Source organism: Ambystoma mexicanum, chromosome 3p, assembly GCF_040938575.1.
Source record: "Ambystoma mexicanum isolate Mex_15411 chromosome 3p, UKY_AmexF1_1, whole genome shotgun sequence".
Classification (NCBI taxonomy): domain Eukaryota; kingdom Metazoa; phylum Chordata; class Amphibia; order Caudata; family Ambystomatidae; genus Ambystoma; species Ambystoma mexicanum.
In genome coordinates, this window is record NC_090925.1 from 935,913,344 (window position 1) to 935,937,147 (window position 23,804).

At 46.7% G+C, this 23,804-nt stretch overlaps 1 protein-coding gene across 6 annotated transcripts in view; it reads right to left on the reverse strand.

Annotated features, from left to right (window-relative positions):
• The window catches only part of CPNE1 (copine 1), a 677,094-nt gene that overhangs the window by 495,766 nt on the left and 157,524 nt on the right, over nt 1-23,804 (reverse strand). The window lies entirely within an intron of this gene.

Here is a 23,804-nt window from a genome sequence, read left to right on the forward strand (position 1 = left end):
ACAAGAGGACCTGTTCATTGGCTCAGACTCCTGCATGAGCAGCATACAAACACTGTCGTACGAAAGCAAACATCACATGCAGCCGGCGCTTCTACCTAGCTGCTGCCGATGCTCTGCATCACACGCCAATCTCAGTCCGCCCCCGCCCGGTATGGAGACCAGTGCAGGCCCCCTAGGCCACCAGCGACATGAAAGAAAACCCAACCAAATAAAAACGAGATTTACCTTTTGGGCAGCCAGGCGCAGAGAAAGGGGGTGGGGCTTAAGGGACTGTATAAAAGGTTTCTTGTATGCAACACCTCCAGGGTGGAAAACCGAGGGCCCGTTTGTCCTTAGACAGCAGACCAACCAGGGGATAGGTAGGTTTGTAAAACAGACCCCAGGAAACAGGAAGTTGTGCGTTCAGTAAATTCAGAGGAGGCAGATCCAGGGACCAGCAGGAAGGACAGGCGATTGTGGAGTTAATTTTTGGAACTGATGAAACATTGGTTAGTGAATGCAAGTGGAGCTGCATTGTAAGTGTGCATGCTTAGGAGAGGGAGTGTAGGGAAGGAATGTGAAGTGCTTCTGTGTGTGAAAGGTTGGGATTTTGAGGGGTGCAGAAAGTAGAAAACATAAGGAACAGAGTAGTACATGCAAGTGAAAGGAAGTAGAGTGAATCGAACAAGAGTGTCTGAAAGACACAATCCAATATCCCTGTTTACATAAATAACCCCTGGATAGTGTAGAAGTCCTTGAGGGAGATCATATGGATATGGTGGTGTAGTACTGCCTGGAGGAAGGGAGAAAGAGGGAGAGGAAGAGGAAGATGGCCCTTGAACCACCTGAGACAGAGTATTCTTTGAGCCATCTGTGACATAGCCAAAAGGTATGTAATCGCTGCCTACCAAGAGCCTATGTTGAAGAAACTTGGAAAGTTTAACCAAAGTTGAAACTGAAAGCCATAAAGAGCTGGAAATCACAGAAGTTAGTAGCTTATGTCATGGAGGCTGGAAAAGAGGCACACAAAACCAGGGGAGCCTAAGACATAGTTGAAGTTGAGTGGACTGTTGGACAGGAGAGATGGGAAGAGATCTGAACAAGAGTCTTTTGAGACTTCAAACCAAGGGTACACGAAAAGCTCCTGCCCAGACACTCCCATCTCAGAAGGGCCCCTAAAGAGGGGTCGAAGGAGCCTCCACATGGTGTGCACAAAACTGGGACGCAACCATGACCAAATCGCTGCATAAGAGAACCAAGCGGGTCGGCACCATGGAGACACAAAGGACCACAAAAAAAGATGGGTAGGGGGGTACCCAGTCCAAAAAGGGTGCAGCCATATCTGGCAGTCAGACAGCCAGCAAAGACATATATTGTCTCAGGACTTCAGGTGCAAAAACCACAGCGTCCAAAATTGTGGTACGGCTTACTGGGATGAGTATGAATGTTCCAGTAATGATTCTCACTCTCATCTATTTCTCATACTTCGTCCTTACTGGGACGCGTAGGACTATTCCGTTCGTTCTTTTAGTTTTCCCACCCAGATCTTCCGTCCCCCAGTTACCTTTTGTCTCACAGATCTCTTCACTGGGCTTACGTTGTGCACTAGACCTTCTTTGGCGACTGGCAGGTTGGCTTTAAGGCTCTTTGCTTCCTCTTCATTCTGAATGCTCCATGGTGCCTTCAGGTAAGTGGTCTCAAAATTGTTTAGGCACTCCCAAGTCCACCGGACATCGGTCACGCCACCACTTCTCGCTCGATTAGGAAGAGAGATACAAACATTGTGAGTGACGGCTATGACAGCGATCCAGGTTACGGGAGCCTGAGAAACCTGAACATACAAATCTGCTATACAAAGGGGATTGAGAGAGAGAGATGAACATTGTGAATAAAGTCTGTGAAAGCTACTACGGTTAATGGACCCTGAGAAACAAGTGTGCACAAACAACCTATGTAAGGGGAAAAGAAGGGACATGAACACTTGGAATTGGAGCAGAGAAAGCAATGGAAACAATAAAAATCTGATAAACCAAGGTGGACAGTCGCCCTATGTGAACCAACTTGGGTGAAAGAAAAACAACCTATCTGAGGAATTTAGGACTTTCAGAGAGTCCCAACGCCTAAAGTGTTAATTTCCAAGCAATCCTGGAGGGATGAAAATATGTGCACCAAGAGACAGTTTTCTTTATTAAAAAGATTAAAAAGGAGAGACTGAAAGTCATAACTTGATACCAAGACTGGGAAAAATATCCTTCAGAGAAAAAATCTGCTTTGAAGAATGAAAACCAGTTTAGCAAAGTTTGGACCAGGGAGAAGCCCTACTGAGGCTAGTGTGCAAGCCTTACCTTTTTCCTTTTAGTTAGGCGTTTTCTAAAGTGGTAGGGCCAGTTAGTTGTTTAGGATTCGGATTGAACTTTTTTTTACTTTGAACTGGATTAGCACCCTTAGCTTGTGTTTTGCTAGGCAGGAAAACTCCCTCATAGCTATAGGGCAAGGTGGCCATTTTCCTTTTGATTTAAATACAACTTTATTCACATGACCCAATGTAGTCAGTCGTTCTTCTAGTTCACCACTGCATACACAAAGAAAGGTTGTTTTCCTACTTCCTGGAAACAGCTTTTCGGAAACCCACAAAGCGAGTAATTCTCTCTGGGCCCTAGGTTGGCAGGTTATTCTTGGTTGGTTTTGCTGTACTGTCATTAGGTTAAAAGGTTATACACAGCCCCCAAAGGGTTATACAAGTTTATGGTGAGGAGTATTGTCCCCAACATTTGCTTGGGGATAGCGCAGATTAATAAATGTAATAATTGTTGGCCACTTATCTGGAACACGTGTGTCTGGTTAATCACCAGCCAGCTACGTGGGTTTACCTTCTCTAGCAATATGTGCTGAGGGGGGATGATTCGGGTTCCATGTAATAATGTCCCTGCAAAAATGTCTCCTGACAATAAAAAGTCGCTGGTTTTTGCAGAGACATTATTACACTGAACATGCGGGGGACACCGACGCAACCCCTGGAATGTTCTATTTTACAAGGGCAGCAAGGGACATCCCAGCAACCCGTCCCCATACATATTGTCACCAATGGCTTTTCCCAGCAACATTATGTATGAGGACATTATTACCTGATAGCATGATTCAAAGAGGGTCCCTTCCTGGAGGCTGTGCGTCACCCCCTAGGGTGCTGTGATGAATCCAGGGTATTTGCTCCTTGTTCCTTCTCCCCAAGGGGGAGCCACCCCCATTGAGACAGGGAGGTGAGCACACTTGCAAGCCCCTCCCCTGGGGTTTGGGTAAGCGGGAACTCCGCGTGAGCAACTCCCCCTTACGGGACCAGGACTCCCAGTCTTTATTAAGATCTTCTCCCAAATCCTGTGTTCTCTGGCTATATGGGTGCATGAGAGGTCATCAAAGTAGCAAAACATTTTTTCTGTCTAATGTTAATGCTGACCCCAATTTAACTCTGGAAACATGTAGTCAACAGAACTTCTCTCATTCCCGAGACACCTATAAAGAACATTCAAGCCTCCTGGAGGAGGAGAAAGCCTGACACAGAGTCAATCTGCATGGGAGGAGAAGCGCAAGGTGAACGTCGATTTCACAGCAAGCGAACGCAACCTGGAGGTGTGACCACAGAGTATGTGGTGGGTGCAGAGCCTGCAAAACTTGGCCGATCCCAGAAGGAGAAGAGAACACCGGCAAGCCTAGAAAAGGGCCACCACAGGAGGAAAGCAGGAAGCAGAAGTCTGGAGAGCCGCCCACTGTGAACAGCGACGACCCTCCTGCTAGACTACACTGTGAAGCAGATATGCGAGCTGTACTTAAGGAAGGGAGGCAGGTGGTCAAGCTCTGCAACGAAGCAGGGGAGATTTAAACCCCGAATAGAGTACCTACAGGTGAAGTCTGACAGAAGAACAGTCGCTGGCCCATGGAAGGGACACATACGAAATATAGCAGCAGAGAATCAGAACCAGCCCAAAGTAGACCCATTAGCCCAAGGGGTCAGAACAACAATCGGAACCACGAAAAGGAGGCACCCGCGGAGGCTCAAAACCAAGGGACAAAAGGGCCAGATCAATGCGAGACTGAACAAACTAAACAAAAGCCACAGTATCGAGAGCTACCAAGAGGTCCTTGGGAGGAACTTGACTCCAGTTCGAACACTGAGAAAATTAGTAATTGCTCTGCAAAAGAGGCTATTGAGCTATATTGCAAGAGGCTGAGAAAGTAACTTTCTTTCCACTTTAGTGACAGTTCCAAGTTTGTGGTGAGTGAAAGTGAAACCAATTCTTTGGGGAATCCTTAAGAAGCAAATAGTATTTTCCTAAACTTAACAACAATTTTTTTTGAATGTTTTATTGATTAAACAAAAAATGTAAACCTTTAACATTTGAATCAATGTCATTCCCATTCCAAAATCTCCATGTGAGACTGCACATCGCCCTACGGATTCATCATTGTCCTCCATTAATCTCATTGAGAATTAATTCTATGAATCTTAGGGCTTCCAGGGTGGATCAGATTTTATCCACCGTCATTATTCTTTTCCAATAGTCCTCTTCCGTTGTCGTATTTACATTGGCCTGCCACTCTCCCAATTGTTGCTTTCTTTGGGTGATCAATTTCGGACATGAGAGCAGCCAATGTTTGACTGATTCCAACAAATCCGGATTGCTGCAAAATCGACATCTTGCATCTTGGGCTAGAATTTGTTTTCTTAAATATTGTACCCCCCTGGTTGGCAAGATGTTTAGCCTACATCTCATTAAGAGGTCCCTATAACGAGAAGAAGGGAACCTTCGCAGATCTGGTGGAGGGTCGTTCAGGGTCTTTCGTTCCCAAATGATGTTATGGCAGTTTTTGTTCTGCCTCTTCAGGATGTCCGTTTCCTCCCAATCCTTTTCACAGAGTTTCTTTGCTTTATCCGGATTTCCTTTCAACATGTCCATTTTGATGCTGTAATACTCTAATATTTCTCTGCAGTTCTTTTTCCAGACCTGGAAGTAGGTATCTGCCTTTCTTACATCTTTATTTGCCAGTATTTCAAAGGAGATAGGCGGCTTGTCCAGGATACATTTCCAAAACAGCAAAATTGTCTTCCACAACACTACTGATGCCAAAGGTTGCAGCCTCAATTTGTGTCTTATCGATGATACCGATAGGCAGTTGGGAAGCCTGAGAACCCTTCTCCCGAAAAGAGCCTCGAACACCTCCCACCCAAGTCTTCCAATGGAAATTTAGTAGAGACTCGGCACCATAGGTCAGAATCACCACAACCTTTTGTTTATAGAATAGGATTAGTGGCATCATTTAAAAGGTTCCATATCGCCGATGGAGGAGACAGCCTTGGTTTGAAAGTTTTATCAGTCTCTCTCTAATGAAGCTCTGTTGTGCCTGTTCATTAATGTTTTTATTAATTCGGACACCAAGGTAGATAATTGAGTCTACTATTTCCAAGGGATGGTTATTTAATGACCAGGTGAATTAGTTGTTTTTTTTGCTTTGGATCCTCGAGCCGATTGCATTATCAGAATCATCGATTTTTTTTATGTTGATCTTCATATTATTGTTGCATAAGTAGATCTTGAATTCCGCAATCTGTCTTTGTAGACCTATGGGAGTTTGGTCTATGAATACAACATCATCGGCATATAGGATCCAGGACAGAGCCTCATCCTGGAACACTGGTGGAAATGCTCATTTCCTGGGACTCCTTCATGTCCACCAGATAAAGAACGAATAGAAAAGGTGCCAGGGCACATCCTTGCTTTATGCCTTTCTACGTCATGATCTTTTCTGTCACATCACCTCCTTTAGAGGCCAATATTTGAATTGAGGTATTGCTGTAAAGTTCTTGAATGGCCTCATGCCGGTCTTCCGGACAATTCCATTTTTTTTTAGCTTGGCCCAAAGGATTTCTCTGCCGATTCTGTCGAAGGCCTGTTCGAGATCAATGAAACCAGGGTAAATGTTCTTTTTAGTTTCCAGGGCACAAAGTTTTAGCATGTTCAGAATAAATAGGTTCAGGGAAGTTCCAACACCACTCATGAATGCTGTTTGACGTTCGTCTACGATTCCTGTCCTTATTGGCCATCTTTTTAGATCTCTCAGAAGAATAGAGGAGAACAGCTTCCCAATGGAATCGAGAAGGGTGATTGGCCTGTAGTTCTTTGGTTTTGTACTGTACCCTTTCTTAAAGATTGGAACAATTAGGGCCTCTTTACAAGTTTGTGGGATTGTTCTTGTTTTTAGTATCTGTTGGAAAAGTACTAGAATGAAATCTGCCCAAACTTCTCCATTTTCCTTCAACATACAGAGAGATGCCATCCGGGCCAGCTGCTCTTGAACAGCTCAAGTTCTTAATCCTTAATAATAGGTCTTCCCTATCAATTTCAATGAGCCACGGGTGTCTTGATCTTTGCTTTAATTCAGTTACTTCTTTCTCCTGAAAGAGGTCTGTATAGAATTTTACCCATTGCTCCTTTGAAACTTGACTAGATGTTAGGGCTACCTGGAAATCCTCTCATTTATTATTTCCCATAAGGATCTTGTATTGGATGTACTTATGGCTGCCATCATTTTTTAAGTGTCTGCTTGTATTCTCCAAACCCTTGAGGATTTTAACCAGTTCTTATAAGACTGTTTGCATAGTCTTAAGAGTTCCTCTTTATTATGGAGGGTACTTTTATGCAGCCGTCTTAATGCTGCGTGGTGTTCCCGTCTTTCTTTTTTCCACCAGGTCTTTATTATATGCATGTTTCCTTTCCAATATTTTGTTTTTATTTGTATCACTGTTTATTTCGAACTCCTTCAGTAGCCATCTGTAGTCCACTGTCTCATGATTGTTGATGAGGTTACAAGTGAACCAATCCGCTAGTTTCAGAATGGCCTGTGATTTTTTTTTTAACCTGTTCCTTCCCCATGGTAATTCCAGTGTGGGGACAGTACGATGTTTCAGCTCTGGGGTCTTCCAAAGGAGTTCCACTTCCAATACAGCATGATCAACCACTTTATGATGGATTACTTTTAAAGAGTTGATCCATGTTAGGGTATTTCTAGCAACAAAGGAGTAGTCCAGGTAAGCACTTACTGAATTAGAGGCCCAGGTCTTAGCCCCGGGTAGATCAACTGTTATTTGGCCATTCAGCATGGTCATCTCTCTGATACCCATTTCTAACAGCCAGAGTTTTTCCTTGGCTTCCAAAGCAGATATTTTCAACAAGCCATTTTTATCCAGTAGTTTGATGTTCGAATCACCACAGATAATGATTAGTTGATTCTTATCCTCTAACATAGAAGCATCAATAGCCGCCATGATATCCGCTAGATATTTTCTTGTTTGAGTCTTTCGTATTACAGTACGTGTTAATCAGGAGTAATCTGCCCTTGTGTGGTCCTCTATTTTTCACTAGTTTTATTATCTGTACAAGAGGATTCGGGGTCAGATGTTCCAGAACATGTAGTTGACAGTCTTTCACAAAAGTTAAGAACCCAGCATGTGATCTCCCTAGGGGTACTTTCTGTGCCGGATTTATGTACACCTGGTATCCTTCACACACAGGGGTTGATCTTATTCAGCTCTCTTGTAGGCAGATTAATTTGAATTTTCCCAGAAAATTGCTTTCTCCCGAGTATAGGTGGCCAAATCCCCGTGTGTTCCATGAGGCGAGGAGATATTTGTTCCCATCTCCTCTTATAGCGATCTTTTTCCCATCCGGATGCTAGATATTCAAGCTCTCATTTCACCTTTCTTTTGGATCTATCACTCTGGCCAACCTCTTTGGTCTTCTGGTTCGAGTTGGTCTTCTAGCTCGAGTTGTCAACCGTGAATCTTAGCTTTGCTAACATAGTATGACGATTTCTGGTGGCCTTTTATTTTGTGCACTTGCTCCATGCAGGCTCTTTTAATATCTTCCTGGCGTTGCTTGGTTTTCAACTTTGAGTTTGACCGCTCACTCTGCCGGGTCTTGATAGAATTTACTTCAATTGTTTTACTGTTTTTTTCCCGTCGCCCTTCTGTGGATCTTTGGACTGAGTCCTCCCGCTATTCCTTTTTTGTCTCTGTCAGTGAGCCTATAGCCCTAGTCCGCCAGCTTGCTCCTTGCTCGCCATAGTCTCTCCTTTATTCTCCTCTATCTTAGATATATTAATATCGCGACCGTCCTTTCTTCCTCAATGAACTTGACAATTACCACGTCATCATTGTAGATCTTTAAAGTTGTAGGTAGATCATTGAGGATTGCCATCAACCTATTCCTGTTTAGCAAAATCCTCTTTTTATCTCTCCTAGTCCGTTCCAGTTTTAGTTTGTAGGTTTGCCCATTCCGGTTCTTCTCCTCCCAACTTGCCCTTTGGTTTTCCTCAAGGGTTGGCTTATCTGTGTTCCTGGGTCTTGTGCTGGTATCACATTGCGAACTCTGAGTTTCCAGTACTTGTCTGGTATCTTACTCTTCGTCTGGCTTCTAATTGTCTTAAGAGATCTGGACTTTTTGATCCTATACAGAGTCCTCCTATCTGGCGTTGGTGTTCGGGTGTCTTGGTTTTTAGATTCTTTTTTTTCCTCGCTGATCATGTGAGGATTGTAAGCTGGACTTTGATCCCCGTCATGAGCTGTTATCTCGTTTCCTCACCGGAGAGGTCATCGTTTCTTTATTTCTTTTTTCTCTCGGGTGTTGGGAACGTTGATTTGCAAATATCCCTCATCATTTTTCTTTGTTATTTCCAGTACCTTCTTTTTTTGATCATCCTTTTGATTTTCCTTTTTTCCCCCTCTGGAGCAGAAATTGATTGTCAATCACTTGCCAATCAGATAAACTGATATTATCCCAAAGTTCTTCCTCTGTTATTTTCAATTGTTTCTATAAGGTCACTTAGGCAGTCACTTGTATCCTGCTCTTGTTCATTATCTGGGTCGAGATCCATCCCATGTATTAGCATAGATTTATTTAGGACTTTCTCCTTTGGTACATTTATTTCTCTCCTTGGTTTCTTTGATAGAGGTTCTGGGTCATCATTTACAGGCAATTTTATATTTCTTAACCTCATTAGTGCCAGACGAGCTATCTCGTCCTTGGGATTCCCTCCCAGTTGCCAAGGATGAGATAGCTCGTCCTTTTTGGCACCTTTTGTGTGATCCCTGCTCTGCTTTGCAGGGATCACACAATACTGTAATCCAACCCCCGGGCTATGTGAGGGGGGAGGTCCCTCCTCACTGCTAGGGGGCTAGATTACCTTCAGATTCACGTCGGCGTGCGTGACGCACGCCGACGTCAAACAAAGTAATTTTCACTGCAGGCTGCTGCAGTGAAAATATAAGGCGAGTCTTCACCTTTCTCCCCCTCGATCTCTGTCTGTATTTCAAGTCGGAGATCGAGGTGGGTATGGTTGGAAAAGGGAGATTCTCCCCTTTCCAAGGATACCCTTTGTGACAGCATTGCTGGGCGCGGATCGGGCGCAGGGCACTCGATCCGCGCCTAGCAATGCCCACTAGACACCAGGGAAACGTTTGTGACGTGGGGGGGGCCTGCTTACAGTAAGCAGCCCTTTCCCTCCTGGCCTCCAAAGCATGGGGGCACCGATATAAAGACCCCTGGTGGCAGACAGCAGACCATCTGCCCCAGGGGAGGGAGCATACAAAAAAATTAAAAATAAAATGGAACGGGGATAGGGGTTGGGGGGGGGGGGGGGGACACAGGATTTTTTTTGCTCACCCCTGAAAGGGTGGTGGCCCTCCCCCTCCCACACCAAGTGGAAATGGGGGGCACCCCTTGTAGCCCTCCCCGGGGGAAGATTTGAGAGGGCCACCAGGAAGAAGTGTGCAGGCCCCCCAAAGGATGGGGCCTGCAGGTTAGGGCCCCCTGGAGGCAGATGGCTGATCATCTGCCCTCCGGGAAGGGGGCAAAACAAAAAAAATCAGGGGAAAAAAGTGATGGGAAGGGGGGAGGGGGGAGGGGATTTGGGGACCCTAGCCACCAGACATTTTTTCAGAAAGGGTGTCCTTGGAAAGGGGAGATTCTCCCCTTTCCAAGGACACCCTGTGTGACAGCATTGCTGCACGCGGATCAGGCGCAGGGCGTTAGATGTGCGGCCAGCAATGGCCACTAGACACCAGGGATGTCTTTGAATGCGGGTGGGGGGGGGGCTGCTTACTGTAAGCAGCCCTCACCCCCCAACCCCCAAAGCATGGGGGCACATGTGTACAACCCTGGGGGCAGATGGCTGATCATCTGCCCCCAAGGAAGGGGGCAAAATAAAAAAATAAACAAAAAAGGGGGGAATTTTGGGTGGTAGTGGGGGGGCCCCTAGCCACCAGGGATGTATTTTACAGAAAGGGGGGTGGCACTCTCCCCATCACCCCAAGGGGAAATGGGGCACCCCTTGTAGCCCTCCCTGGGGGCAGATATCTGCTCCTAGGAAGGGGCATCTGACCCCAGGGAGGGCTGCATGAGATGCCCCCCCCGCATTTGGTGTGGGGGGTAGAGGGTCACCCTGCCCGCTCTAAAGTGTAGTGTACCTTTTCAATTTTTTTCTTTGTTTACAAAACTTGCCTTGGGGAGGCCTGTCCCACCACCATTTCTGGGGGCCCTCGCCCCCCCACCCCAAATGGATGGGGGGGGTGTACCTCATGCAGCTGTTTGTAGGAGGCCCAGGGAGGCCTGCATGAGGTGCCCCCGCCTCCCATTTGGGGTTAGGGGGGAGAGACTGCTCCCAAAAATGGTGGGACAGGCCCCGTCCCCAGTGGGCGGCACAGTAAGGTTTGGGCACCCCGGGCCAGATTGACACATCAATGTGCCTCTCTGCACCAACGGGAGTTGGGTTACCAAAGGAAAAAAGTGAAAATGGTGGAACGCTTTTTAGGGGGGGCTGTGGGGTACCCCAAAGGGTCTGGGATTTTTTTAATGGGATGGGGAGTTGACCCCCTCCACCCCCCCAGCTGCAATGGAGCGGGTGCCATGTCATGCAGCCCTCCCTGGGACCAGATATCTGCTCCTAGGAATGGACGCCTGAACCCAGGGAGGAGTGCAGGACAGCACCTCCCCCTTAGCTGCCCCTGGGGAGGGCTACATGAGATGGGCCGCCCCTCCAATTTGGCCATGTGTGGATTCCCACAGGTTTCCTCTTTTGGGAAATGCATGGGGTTCCCAGTTTTCCTTGCTGGCTTCGACGCCCTAGGCCTAAATCTGTAGGTTGCCCATATGAACAAAATGGGTAGTGGCAAAAGGCTTGGGGTGCCCAGTGGGTTACCCTTTTCCTTTTGCGCCCCCGGTAGGTGCACCCACACATGAGGTACCATTTTCATTGGGACACCTGTGGGGACGCGGGAAGGTAGGCCATGTGTTGTTGGCAGTGTGTTTCGGTGGGTGGCCAGAGCGAAATGTCTGAGAATTGTCTTCTTTTCCAGCCAATTTCAGAGACATTTCCCTGTGTCCACCTCACCGAAACACATCGCCAACAACAGATGTCCTACTTTCTCACGTTCCCACAGATGTCCCGACGAAAAAGGTACCTCACATGTGTGGGTGCACCTACTGGGGGCGCAAAAGGAAAAGGGTAACCCGCTGGTAACCCCAAGCCTTTCGCCACAGCACAATTTGTTCATGTGGGCAACCTACAGATTTGGGCCTAGGGTGTCGAAGCCAGCAAGGAAAACAGGGAACCCCATGCATTTCCCAAAAGAGGATACCCGTGGGAATGCACAGAGGTCTGACGCGCAAAGCGGCCCAGAATTTATTACCCAGAACACCAGACAAAGTGAACATTGTGTTTTTTCCCCACCAAACATCACACTTTGTCAGGGATTGCGTTGGCCGAGATATCTCATTTAACAAAAGAGTTACAAGGCATTGAATGGCCACATACCGAAATCACCAAAAAAGGTCTTGGCAGTTAAAGGGTTAAGAAGACTCTAGAGCCATTTGCCTTCCGCTTTATTGCTTGTTTTTTTGTTTCTTTTGTGTTTTTTCCATACACTCTGAGAAGTAGCCTTCAGACTAGCCATCCTTTTCTTCGATAGCTGAGTTGGGTCTTGGAAGATTGCATAGTTCGATTTTAACTCTTCATCATCCAAGATCAACAGACAGTCTGAGTTGTTAGGCCTAGAAGCCTTTTCACCCTTTCCCAATACCAAAGGGCCACCTACTTTTTGCTTAAGGTTTTCCGTTTCCAATCGGTTGGCCATCTTTCCTTCTGGTTCGAGGCTTCTTGAGGGGGACTGAGGGATGTCATTGGCCAAAAGGGATTGCTGATTGAACTTCCTTATCCACTTATGTCTTCTAATATAGCCTCCAACAAAAGTTGCTTATCGTTAGATTCTTGTCGTGCCAGATCGCATAAGCGATTTTGCCATTGATGTGCCAGGTCTGACTCCTTCTGCATTCTCACATCAAGCTGTTTCGTGAAACTTGCGATTTCGCCAATCTCATCTTGTGTTTTCTGATTTGATATATAGAGTGATTGCAGGGTTTCAGTTAGTGTTTCGTAAAGTTTGAGAAATGGGGCAAGCGTGATGTTCAACGGGGCCATCACCACATTCTGGGTATGGACGAAATCGTCCATCCTACCCTTACTGCACAAGTCATTTATTTTTCCAAGGGTGATGTCATCAATCCCCAGATTCTGGTCCTCTTTAGGTGGGGGGAGGGGGTCTCTTCTGTGGTCCATCTGTATGTGACTTGGGTTTTGTTGCACTTTGCCCAGCATCTGTGTTGGGTTTGAATCAGTTAGATCCACTGTATCCTCATCAACTGCGGCCAGTTTGTCCTTGATAAATGATAGGCTTCTCAGTTTTTCCCTTACAATGTTACCTGTAAGGTTTGAAATATCCTGGATTAGTTTAGAGGCTAAACCTGGGTTGCTTAGGTTTCCATGGGCCATATCCTTGGGCCCATTATGAAAGGCATTATTTTTGTCATTTTCCAAGTGCCAGCTCCTCATCTGACCGGTATATTCTGCACTTGTCTCCATGTTATTAAAAATTTCTGATATACCTGAATGATTTTGTAGTGCCCCCGATACTATTGTACTGCTCACTGGTGTTTCATTGACAGGGGAGATTCAAGTAAGACTGCTCATTCACTTCTCGGGGCTCCTGGTGTCCCACCCAGCTACTAGTTTCCCCTGGGGCAGCTGGTCGCTTCATGGGCGGATGTTTCTCTAGGCTTGAGGTCTGTTTGCTTCCCTTCCTCCTGACTTATCAGGAATCTCACCCATCAATCCTTCCAGTTGTATAGGGCGTTCTTCCGATGCCATTGGGTCTTTCCGATTTTCACTCGTCTCAGGGGATTCCTGGGTGTGCGTTTCTGCACCAAGAGACCCCCTAGCCGGTTTTTGTGGGCCAAGGCATCAGGGCTCTTCAGCTCATTATTCGAGTCTAGCTGGTCTGTACCTCTCGGGAAGCAGGTCGGCCCTATTGCCTGGTCCTCCTGTTCCTGGTCCATAGAATGCAATGGAACATGCAAGTAATCGTACCCCTCCACCGGTTTATTCAGATGCGTTTTTTTCTTCCATCTCATTCAATGGGTTGTGCCGACTCAGGTCGTCCAGGGTCCTGGCAACAACTATAGATGACTGTGGGTCGCTCACTAAAGGTGGGGATGGGAATTGTATAGTTTGTTTTGCAGTCCCATTCCCCCTTGAGTGTATAGAGCCATTTCAATTTCTGGCAGCGACATCAGTGTCTGCCCATTGTCCTGGGCTTTACTTACAAACTGTGAGGCGGCTCTGTTTCAGGGACAGTGGACCTTAATTTGAGCACGCTGTAGCCGGTGATAGTACCCTGGCCGGGGCCGGGTAGGAGGGTACTCGCTGCCTTACCTGTTGTCTTGTTTTAACTCGTTCCTCTGCCCCCCGGGTCTGTTGTATTGCTCTTCAGGCGACTCATTTCCCTCGTAGTGCAGCTCCTCTCTGAGTCGCAACGGGGAAAGATGAAGTGGCAATGGTGGATAAAATTGTCTTCAGGCGGTTTGGGGACCGCCCCCGCCACCAGGCGCCACAACCAGCAACACCGACAACACCACTTTCGCACCACTTCCGCGGATGTGGATGCTTTTGAATGGTGTGTTGGTGCTGGGAGCCGGGCTGCAGCAGGCTCCTCCTCTGAACCTTAAGGGGCAAGCTGCACACTCAAGCAGCGCCGCAGCAGCTCCAAATCTGGCAGTAACCGTCAGTAGTATGCTGGTCACACAGGTGCAGGGTCTTGCTCCGACAAAACCACTTCCGTCTGTTTTGCCTGTTATAATTAAAATAAAAGAAGAGGCAGCATACCCAGCATGCAATCACAAGCAACTATTGTTTTATGAACTGTAAAACAGTTTTATGAACTGTTGGCAAAGGCCAAATACAGACAACTGCGATGAACATTGATTTTCAAGGATTGTTAACAGAGAAGGGGGTCAGCAGAGTGATTCCAACAGCCTTAGGCCTACCAGACATTTGCTTTGTACGTTATGATTGGTATAAAGTGGTAGGGCCAATTAGTCGTTAGCTTTTGTAATGGGGACAATCTTTTTATGTTGACTCAACCTTCTGATTTTGGTTTTTAGTTTGAAGATAGAGGATCTCTTCTTAGCAGTAGGGCTAGTGGAGGCCTTTTCTTTTCATTTAATAAAACTTGCAGGTCCATCATGTCCACTGGTCCAACTCCTATTTCTGGCACACCACAACGCTCGATATGAGCCTCCAACAGGGGTGATATTGGATCCAAAAAAGCAACCAATTGTAGTTGTTGGCATACAGTACTTAACTGAGAAGTCATTAGTTTCTGCAATAAGTAGATCAATTTGTCTTGTACAAAGGTGGATTAAGTGGGGCACTGACGAGGTACTAGGTTAAGGGAACTACGAAGGCCCCCTCTTAACCAATGACCAAGGCTTGGATAATAAAGAGGACTCTTTCCTTTAAGAACTCTATTTATATTCATGGTAGGAGTCTTATAACCTGCTGCTTTTAGAATTCTCCAAGAGCTTTCTACTCCCAGCAGGAGCGCTTTAAACAACCCCATTCTCCATAGGCTATGAGAATTTTTACCATTTTGCCAGGACACTACGTATGGTAAAAAACTCTATGGGAACTGTGCCTATGTTCTTTACTTGGGCTGGCAGGCAGTTAAGGATTATTCCAACAGCCGACCCTACGGCTTTTAAAAATTGCCAAATGTGTTCATTCTGCATTTCCCCAATTTATCCCATTCATTAGCAGGGGAAAGTATGTTGACTTACTCTTGACAGTTTGAAAATGGAGGGAATAGTTATTTTCTCTGTTGGTGCCTTTGTATAGTAGGGCTAGGACATCTTTGAGACCGGGTAGGATTTAATATAGTCTGTTTTGTTTTTCTAGCGGCCGTTAGGAACCCTGCTACTGTTTTTAATACCCATTTGTTTGTGTGATTGATGCAGGCTGACACACTCTAAGACACAGCCCTCTCCAACCTTCATCTATCTCCAACACCCTTCATGTCCTTTGCCCCCATCATGAGGATCTGCTTGAAGCCTGCATACAAGTGCAACTCATGGTACTATTTCGACATCGCCAACCTTAAGCACAAGTGTAGGGTGGCCAAGAAGAAGTGGATGACATCAAGCGCACCCTCTGACAAATTAGCCTGCCGTCTGCTCCAACGGCATTACAAACTCTGTCCTCTCGAAGAAGAGAGAGCCTACATCCAAGGCAGCGTCTCGGCGGCCTCTAACAACTTGGCCGAACTTTTCAAAATCTGCAAGGAGCTGGCCAATCCTGTTGCAGTCTCTACCTCTCCTGTTCCAACCTAGGCCCTTTGCACGGCTCTGGCTTCTCACTAAAACTCAGGACACCCTGTCCACTCCCTCTTCCTCTACCTCCTCTTCCTCTCCCTCTACCACCCCAGGCCCCTCTTCGGCCATTTCTCCTACTCCTTTCTCTTCCTTTCCCCTGTTCACCCCTGAGGAGGTTTCTAGACAAGCCTTTATCTATTAAAGTCTCATCAAAATCCCCTGCTCTTCCAGAACCATCATGGACCAGATCGACACACTTACTCCATCCTTAGCTGATTTCTGCAATCACTCTTTTGCCACTGGAACCTCCCCCCCCCCCACCCTAAGCACTTCCTTGTGTACCCCCTTCTGGAGAAGCACCCTGCCGATCCTTCCTCTCCAGCAAAATATAGCCCGATCTCCATCACTCCTTTCCTGTGCAAACTCCTGGAAAAGCTAGCCATCTCCCAGGTTAATCTACATACTGAATCTGGTGGTTTTCTCCACGACCACCGGTCTGGCTTCAGAGCAGCCAGAATCACGGAAACTGCTCTCCTGAACACCTGTGAAGACTTGCTCTCTAATCTGGACTCCAACCTTCCTTCTGTCCTCACTGTCCTTGATCAATACTCTAATTTCGACACTGTCAACTATGCCATCCTGCTCAATTGCCTCTGACAACCCAGCTATCGCTGGTCAGGCCCTGGGCCTGGTTGACCTCCTTTCTCACTGATCGAGCCACTCAGATCGAACTTGGGTTTTCTTCTCTCTCTCACTCACTCTCTCACTCTCTCACTCTCTCACTCTTTCTACTTGTGGTGTTCCCCAGATGTCTAACCTCTGTGCCTGGCTTTTTAACCACTATCTGGCACCTCTTGCCCACCCCATCTCGACCTCTGCTCTAACTTTCAGTGTTATGCGGAAGACACCCAGCTCTCCGTCAGGCTCCCCTCAGCCACTTCTGCTCCTTCTATATACACCAGACTGCCTGTTGCAATTCAGGAATGGTGTGCCTCCAACGATCTGTGCCTTAATGCCATTAAGACTGAGATCCCCCTCACTGGGATCCCTGCTCCCTCCTTTCCTGTTGCACTTTGGCTGCCCACCTTGGGCCTCCTACCTGCTCCTTCCTGTGAGGTTAAGACCCTTGGGGTCATCTTAAACTCCACCCTCTCCTCACATTGCTGACGTCTCTAAGAAGTCACACTATCATCTGCATCTCCTCAGAGGTATTCTTCCTTTTCTCCCTTTCCCCCAGAAGCTCACTGTCGCCAGAGCCCTTGAAGACTTCCTCTCCAATCTTGACTCTAATCTCCCTTCTGTCTGTCCTCATTTTCCTCGATCTATCATCTTCTTTGACACAGTCAATCATGCCATGCTGGTCAATCGTCTCTGCAACAACCTTGGTATTACTGATCAGGCCCTGGCCTGGTTGACCTTTCTCTCCAACCGACCCTCTCAGGTCCAACTGGGGTCTTTCATCTCTTATATCTCTCCCTCTACTTGTGGTGTTCCCCTGGGGTATAACCTTGCTGCCTGCTCTTCAACCACTACTTGGCACCTCTTGCCCACTGCATCGCTACTTTCTGCTCCAATTTTCAATGTTATGCGGGTGACACTCCATTCTTTTTCAGGCTGCCCTCTTCCACCTATGCTTCTCTCATACCAAACAGTCTAGCCACAATTCAGGAAAGTGTATCGCCAATGATCTCTGCCTTAATGCCAGTAGGACCGAGATCCTCCTCATTGGGACACCCGCTCCCTCCTTCCCTCTCACTCTGGCCGCCCACTTCCTACTCCTTCCTGTGAGGCAAAGTACCTTGGTGTCATCTTCAACTCCACTCCTTCCTGCTTTCCTCAAACCTCTCAGATGTCTCTAAGAAGTCAAACTATCAGCTGCACCTCCTCAGATGTATTTTTCCTTTTCTCATTTTCCCCCAGAAGCTCACGGTCTTAATTGCTCTGGTCCTCTCTAGGCTGGACTATTGCAACGGCCTCTTTCTAAATCTTCCTGCCTCCACTCTTTGACCTTTACAACTTATCCAGAACAGGACTGCAAGACTTGTCCTTGGCCTCAAGCCCATCATATCTCTCCAGCTCTGAAATCACTTCACTGGCTCCCCATGGCTGCAAGTATCAACTTAAAGACCCTCTGCATCATCCACAAAGCTGTCTGGGGCTTGGGACCACTCTACCTCCAACTTTCTCTTCCAAAACATCTTCCTTCTTAAGCTCTCTGCTCATCCACCTTCAACTATTGGAGGGTCAGACGCTTCTCCAAGCACAGAGTTGGGGGCAGATCTATCTCCTCGGCTGGAGCCTCCCACTGGAACAGCCTCCCTGCCTCTCAAACTTGAGCAGAACCACCTCCAGTTCCGGAAGCAACACAACACCTTCCTTTTCGCTACTGCTTTCTCTCTCCCTCTACCTTGCTTATGTCCCTGACTGCTCTGCACACTGGTCACCTGGCCACCCACTGAACTTTCGGTCCAGGCTCCTGCATGTCCAGTTGCCCTTGTTGTCCAGTTGCCTCCGGGCCTCCATGAATTTACGGGCCTGTATTTGCAACCCTACGGTCCCCAGATTCTCTGCACTTCTGAGCCACTTACCGGCAGCACTTACAAGCTACCTGCACTCTCCCCCCCCACCCCCTGGCACTTCTCCCCCTACCCCTGTGCACTTGCGCGATCTGAATGGCAAGGCCTAATAAGATTGTTGTTTTGTCCTCCCTCTGTCCTCCCTTTTTTGTCTTTGAGCCTAGAAACACTTGTGTACAGGCACGTTATTAATTTCATATCATATCAGGCCACAAGTGTTTGAAGTGGCTCAATCTTCACCTAACTGGGGTGCTATTAGAATTTGCTGGTTCCTTTAGTTATTTGAAGTGTGGTTGGTAAGGACCCTGTGTTGAGGGTGTGGCGTTACCTTCCTAAGCCTAGGCAAACAGGCAATTCTTAGGTTTTCGTTGGCTCATCTTGCAGGAGGTAGCAATGATAAAAACATCAAGGGTAACTCATGAGGTGAAACGGAGTAGTCAAGAATGAAGGGTAAGACAGCATTACTGAAAAAAGACATATCCACTCAAGGTATTAGTAAAAAATATTGTCTCCTAAAAGTGAAATAAAAGGTGTTTTATGCCAGTTATACAGTTAGAAGTAATTTGGGTTTAGGTCGTCTCTAGGAGCATACGTGACACTCTTCATGAGGAAACAGAGTCCAGGGTGGCGAGAAGATTCCATGGGATTAGACAGTATTTTTCCTATGGAAGGAAGAGTCTTCCCTAAAATACCTAAAAAGGTAATGACTTATTGCAATGTCCCTAACCTCATTAGGTCTAGGGTTGTGGTCCCTAAGGTTTTAAGATGTATGTGAACTTAACCAAAAGGAATCTTTTTGGGTATTCCAAACTAAACACCTTCCTCAATCCCAACAGTACAAAGTAAAGGAATAAGGAAATATCTTCAATAAACTACTTTCCTATATAACAGCTAATTCTCATAGCTCAATCCCTTCATTGGCTCCCAGTGGATGCAAGGATTGCATTTAAAACCTGCTGCATTGTGCACAAGGCTTTCTGGGGCCTTGGACCAAAATACCTTCATCTATCCCTCCGTAAATACCTCCCCTACTTCTAACTCCCTCAGGGTTAGTCGATTCGCAAAGAAACAAGCTGGGGGTTAGATCTCTGTCTTCGGCTGGTACCTCCCTTTGGAACTGCCACCCGGCTACCTTGAAACTTGAGGAAAACCACCTCTGGTTCCGGAAGCATCTCAAGACCTTCCTCTTTGCCTCTGCCCCCCTTCTCCCCGTTGATCAGTTTCTTCTCCTGGCATGGTGCACCCGGCCACCCTCTGTTATTCGGGCCCAGGTTCCTGCTCACCCTGCCACCCTCCTACACTGCCTCCAGGCCACCCTCTGCACTAGGGTTCTGTATCTGTACCCATACTGTACCCCTCCCACTTTTCTTCTGCACTTATCAGATATACCTTATCTGACCAACTTTCACCTGCCACTTGCTGGCTACACTACCATGGTTTTAACACCCTTATTTATTTTATTTAATATTTATTCTGTTTTGTTTATCTCCTCTGCTCCGCCCTTCCACGCACTTAACCCCTTTTCCCTTTTCCATGCACTTGCGCTTTCTTAGATGTCACTGGGCCTAGTAAGATCGTCGTTTCGTTTTTTATTCTCCCTTGTCCCCTCCCTTTTTGCTTGGTCGCACTCTGAAACACTTGTGTACAAGCTCAATATAAATAAAATATCATTCATTCATAACTTTGAAGGAATTCAATCTACCCTTGAAAGTAACTTAAATTTTGAAAAAACTAACTTTGTTGAAGGGAACTACAGAATTCCAGAAGGACGGACACGGGAAATTGGGCTGAAAAGGCATGCAGTTGTAAAATGCAGGCAATTAAGCCTAACAGCCATTGTAGTAGTCAGGCAATTGGGTCTAACAACCCACACCTGAAGGAACCTAGGAGGCATAAAAAGCCCCCTCAGGTGCAGGCAGGAGGGAGGAGTGAAGGAGCTGGAACGTTAGCTGGAGTGCAGGCTGCAGCAGTGGAAACAGAAGGCAGGCAAGAGGCTGGCAAACCAAGCAGATGGGGGAGAATAGGGACGCCGGACCGTGGAGACAGCAGATTTCACCTGCGTGTTCGGAGAGAGTTTTGTCCTCCCAAACTCTGACGTGCAGAAGCTGCGCATCGGAAGACATGCAGGAGCAACAGTTTCCTCCATGTGAGCCTAATTGCTGTGGTTTGCTGAGCTGCTGGCATGCCGGAGACTGAGGCAAGTAGCAATTGTCAAGCCGAGGGTCTCTGAAGTAAAGGAGACTCCCTAAACAGGTGGCCAGACTGCAGACACCTGTTCAGGAGGAGGGTGTGGGCCTCCAGCAAAACAGGGGCAGTATAGGTCATGGTAGAAGTAGGGAAAGCAGTGTGACTAGCAGAGCAAGTGTTTCAGTAGCTGGCGAGTGAAGCACAGCGTTCTAAAACATTGCACAAGCCTTGTCGGTAACAGTAACCAGCTCCTTAGCCACTCACGTAAGACTTAAAGCGAATAGAAGTTGATTGCTGTATTGAATATCCTTTGAACAATGCAATTGTAACGCACACGTAGAAGGTAAAAAGCTTCCTGCTCGCGCAAGAAGCTAACGCCACTAGCATTAATTGTTCCACTATTTAAAGACTATTACTGTTCAAAGAGCGGGTGTGTCTCCCTAATTAAGGACAGAGACCGCCAATACAACCATTTCCAAACATTTAATTTTAACGATACAAGAGTTACAATCTTTACCATGGGAAAACTACCTTATAGAGTGGTTGTGTGTGCCTAATTGTAGTTTTTACCGAAAGACTAAACTGTATACTTTGCATAAAAGTGACATTCCTTGCATTAGACGACAGAAGAGAACACACATTGCCTAAGCCAAGAGGTACCCCATACTAATTGTGAAGCTGACACTTTCTCAGAGTTTAGAGCAATCCAGCTGGATTGTGAAGTCAATAACAATCACAAGGCCTGAGATACAAGTGTGCAAGTATTACCTGAAGCTAGGAGTGGCACCAATGCTTCTGGGTAATTGTTTGGGCTGATAGCTGGGAGAAAGGCAAAGGTAAAGTTGGGGAAGGGGAACTGGCCGCTTGTAAAGACTTCTTTGAAGCAGACTCAACCTGTAATGCCCAAGACTGTGGAGGTTAGAGAGCAGAGAGTCTTGAAGGCATACGCAGGTTGTCATTGTGGCAGTTAGGCAAGAGAGGCTAAGAGGCTACCCCTTTGAAGAAAGCTATTGAAAGGAAGAGTGCCTAACCTACCTAATAAGGTTGAAGTACTTTAAATATCTATCTCGTCGAAGTCTGTCTAAAGGTCATGGAAGCTGTGGCAGTAGTTCAAAGTATTGAAACTCAAGAGGAATATATTTAGTTGTCAGTAGTTGCTACATTGCCATTTTTCGAAACCAAGGGGAAATACTGTGGGACAGAGGTGACTGTTCTCATGGTAAAACAAGTAGAAATATAGTTGTTGAAGCAGAAGCAGTAGTACAAAGACGTCACCCTGACAAATATACAGTTTTGAATGTTGAAACGATAACTCAAGGAACTGTTAACCAACAACTGTGTGACAGTGTGGAAATTGCACATTCTTCTTGAACTGTGGCAAATCGTCTTGTGGGAGTGACAAAGTATTGTGGCCAGAATTACCATTGCAGCTCTTTTGCTAGAAGTGAAAAGTGCATAACTTCACCCAAAAGAGGAGATGTGTTACCAGTGGAACTTTTACTTTAAAACGTCAAGAACAGAAGGACATTTTCTTTCTTTAACTGAACATTTGCCAAAGTGGCTTTGAATCCTGGGGAAGGGAAATCTCCCAGGACATTAGGAGGTAACCTAGGAAATGTGGATATTGTTCATGTTATGTTGAATGTTCATACCTTTTCTTTATGTGCTTGTTGTTTAGTGTGAGGGCCAGTTATCCTGTGTTCGAGTGTATTCTCTTAGCTTTTAGAATAGGCAGAGAATTCCCCAGCAGAGTAGAGACAGTGAGGCATTTTAATATATTGTTTTACATAATAAAATTGCATGTTTTGAAAGATCTTCAAACAGTTGTCCGCCTCGCATGACTGACGCCTCACAAAGGCCTGCGGGCAGCATCGCCGCCAGCTACAGGAGTTCATCGAATCAAGATGATAACTGAATAACAGACAAAAGTTTGCTCAGCAATAGGGTGCAGAACAGTCCTTTTTGGCATGACAGAGCCTCAGCCCTGGTGACAGAAACTTTGCAAGAAGTCCTAGCAGTGTTGAATAAAGAGGCAGATGCACTCAAAGGGGAGGCACCACAGCAGTGACACCAGATGTCGCACAGTTTTTGACTTGCTGGGTAAATAGCCAAAGGTTCATGGTGACCTTGCATGAACTACTCGGTCAAACTTTGTAACTGCAAATCACATGCTCATTCAGTTGCAGTGTGCCGAGTTCAAAACTTGATACTTGACTGGCCAAACCATCAAAAGGAAGGAATCACTGGTTCTCGGTTCACTGCGATCAGGGTCTGCTGAACGGCTTCTTGGTTGCCGGGAGGCCCAATCCAGGGTCTCCAGAGGCAAGCAGAGTCCTTAGTTCTGCACTTGTACACCAAGAAGCTTATCTGGGACCTGCAGGGTGTCTCGCCTACAGTGAGCAGGATCCCAGTTTCAGTGCACAGGCAGCAGAGAAGCCTTAGTCCACAGCAGGGTAACCCCAAATATGCCACTTGTATGGCTACAGAGCAATCTGTTACACTCACCTGGTATCCACAGGGACGCCACCCAACCGGGTTACTCGCCGGTATGCTTCTCAGCTTTGCCCTGATGTGGTCTGCGGGGAAGGTTCTGCCTGAAAATACAGGACGACTGTGTTCAAGACTGACCGACTGGGGTAAATATCCTCCCTCCACCCCCCGTATGATTTCACTCCCTCTGGCGCCCTCTCCTCACCTTGTGGTAGAATTAGGCATGCTCTCCGTCCTGCCTTCTTTGCAGGGGCGCGTTGTCTTTTAAGGACGAGTGCGGTCCAGTTACTTCACTGACGCAGGCCCGTTTGATATTGTTCAGGTAGGTCTTATTGCTGTTCTTTAGTTTTGTTGCTATCCTGCATGCCTTTCTTTGTTTAAAATGTCTCTTTTCTCCCTCGAGTATGCAGAGCTTCAGCGCGGCGAACTGGCTTGGTTGAGTCCCACTGGTAAATGATAGCACATTAAGAGCGCTATGATGGGGTTAAGTAAGCGCTATGCGCAGCGCTGCAAAGTCTTGCCTTTGCTAACCTGGGTTTTCCTTCCTTGTAGGTCGCAGTGTTCTTCCGCGCGAGTGGAATGTCCGGAGTGGTGCCAGCCGAGAGGCGACCAGCCAGGTAAGCCTTTAGAGCAGTTCGTAATTTGTAAATGTCTCTACTGCTTCCTTTAATGTTGCCTCCATCTTCCTCTTTCAGATCGTTCTGTCCGGGAGGCGTGCAGATTCGAGGAAGCTGTTCTCAGTAGCTGCGAGTGTTTAAAGATGAAAACTGCAGGTAAGATGCTGCTGCTAATGATGTTCCTTTTGCCTCCTTGCAGGTTCTGCTTC